The sequence below is a fragment of the Cervus canadensis genome, chromosome 2, assembly GCF_019320065.1.
Source record: "Cervus canadensis isolate Bull #8, Minnesota chromosome 2, ASM1932006v1, whole genome shotgun sequence".
Lineage (NCBI taxonomy): Eukaryota > Metazoa > Chordata > Mammalia > Artiodactyla > Cervidae > Cervus > Cervus canadensis.
Genome location: NC_057387.1, coordinates 113,296,463 through 113,298,644, shown reverse-complemented (window position 1 = coordinate 113,298,644; position 2,182 = coordinate 113,296,463). Strand labels below are relative to the sequence as shown.

The 2,182-nt window shown below is 61.3% G+C and overlaps 1 pseudogene; it reads right to left on the bottom strand.

Moving 5' to 3' along the window:
* Positions 1-949: 949 nt before the first annotated feature.
* Positions 950-1,969, bottom strand: LOC122429335 (annotated as a pseudogene).
* Between the last annotated feature and the right edge of the window lie 213 nt (positions 1,970-2,182).

The following is a 2,182-nucleotide window of genomic DNA, read 5'->3' as shown; positions in this document are numbered from 1 at the left end:
GGGCTCCGCGTCGCAGCCCCGCTGTCGTGAGCCCTCTGCCATCGGATGCCTGCCCGTCTCCACTGGCTCGGACTTGGCGCAGCCGATGCCCTCCACCCTGCTCTGGCCCCGCCACGCTTTCGGAGGGTCTTGCTCCCCCAGCCCCGCAAACGCTGCGGTTGCCAAGCGCCCTGCTCCCAGGGCAGCTTTCCGCGTACGTACGTCTACAGTATTTGTGTACTTAACGTGAAGCCTGCTTTCCTGAGAGATGAATTTAATAAACTCACTTCTGTTGAAACAAAAAGCAAGAGCCTTTGCAGCGCACCAGCCGAAGCCGAAATGAAAATGGATCCCTTCTGTAAAGAGGGAAACTCCTGCTGAGAGAATGTAACGTAGATGAAGAAGGAATTCCAGTGGCTAGACGTCCCCACTGCACAAAGCCGGCAAGCAGGCACGCGAGCCACTTACCTGCGGCCGCGTGGCCGTCTGTGGTGGGGAGAGGTGGTGGCGATGGCGGGGTGACGCCCGGGACTTAGGACCCTGATTTCCTGTCAGCGAGTCACTGCCTGCCAGCCGTGCTGTGCGCTTGGGCATCTCTGGACTTGTTCAGTCGCTCAGTCATGTCCTTCTCTTTGCGACCCCATGGACCGCAGCACGCCAGGCCTCCCTGTCCATCACCATCTCCTGGAGCTTACTCACACTCACGTCCATTGAGTCGGTGATGCCATCCAACCATCTCATCCTGTCGTCCCCTTCTCCTCCCGCCTTCAATGCTGCCCGGCATCGGGGTCTTTCCCACTGAGTCAGTTCTTGGCATCAGGTGGCCAAAGTATTGGAATTTCAGCTTCAGCATCAGTCCTTCCAACGGATATTCAGGACTGATTTCCTTTAGGATGGACTGGTTGGATCTCCTTGCAGTCCAAGGGATGCTGAAGAGTCTTCTCCAACACCACAGTTCAAAAGCATCATCTCTGATCTGGCTCTGGCTTTTTCCGACAGTTAACCAATTTACATTTGAGAGTACAAAGAAATACAAATTTGAGAGTACAAAAGAAATCTAATCATAAATTTTTTACCTGGTCAGAAGTGACTGGAAAGACTTTAGGCTTTTTTTCTTGGCTCTAAAATGAAACAGCCCCGGTCTCTCCAGCAGGTATCATCACATTTGCTTGTCTGGGGGGTCCGGGCCTGTCTCTGCCGCTTCCCTGGAAGGTGCAGGGTCGGCCGTGTGCTCAGTCATCTCGTCCTCCTTGAAAGCAGCTTTTGTCTCTCAGTGCCCTGTGCTCTTCAAGCTGGTTGGCAGGAGCCCCTCCGTTGGGGCCGAGGTGGCCCCCAGAGGACGCCGCTGCAGGCACCATGGGGACGCCGAGGGCCCAGGCCCGGGATCCCTGGGGAGGCAGCGTGTCCCCCGTGAGCTCCTCCAGGAGGTGTCGGGAGGCAGGGTGTGAGTTCAGTACTGCGGCCACACAGATAGAGCCTTCCCCGGGGTCTGGGCGTGCCCCAGCCCCTGCCCGGAGGCTGTCTGTGCGGGCTGCAGCGGCCTCCAGCCTGCAGAAGGGGTGGTGGGCAGACGCCCCGTGGAGGGCAGTGTCTGGGGCTGCAGCCCCACAGAGTGAGGGCCTCGGGGTGGGGCGCTCAGCAGCGTGTCTCTGCCGGGACCCAGCCCCCCAGGGGTGATCCCGCCTGATCTCGGCGGGGCCGCCGCTGAGCCTGGAGTGGCCTGTGGTGCCGTCACAGCTGACTCGGACGCAGCGGCTCGAACCACGTCCGTGTCCTCTCGCAGGAGGCCTCGGGGCCAGCTGTCCACAGGCGATCCGTTTCCCGGCGTTTCCAGCTTCAGGACGCTGTCCAGGTCCCGGGCCTCCTCCCCTGACCCTGGCCCTCCTGCCCCTGTCCAAGGGCCCCGTGAGGACGCGGCCCCAGAAAATGCAGAATGGCCGCCTCCAGGCCCACGGCCACACCTGCAGGGCCCCCGCCCCACCCGCCACATGTGGTCATGGCTGCGGGTTCCGGGGGCAGGATGTGGATGTCTGGAGCCCGACACTCCCTCACGAGCCCCACGACGCAACAGTAACAACGGGAAGGCCCAGACAGTGGGAGGCCTGGCGGTGCTGCTGCTGGGCCCACCCTGCGACCCCTCCCCTCCCGAGGGGCCTGGCTGGGGGTTCCTTCCCGGGAGAAAGTGCTTAGCCTTGAGACCTGG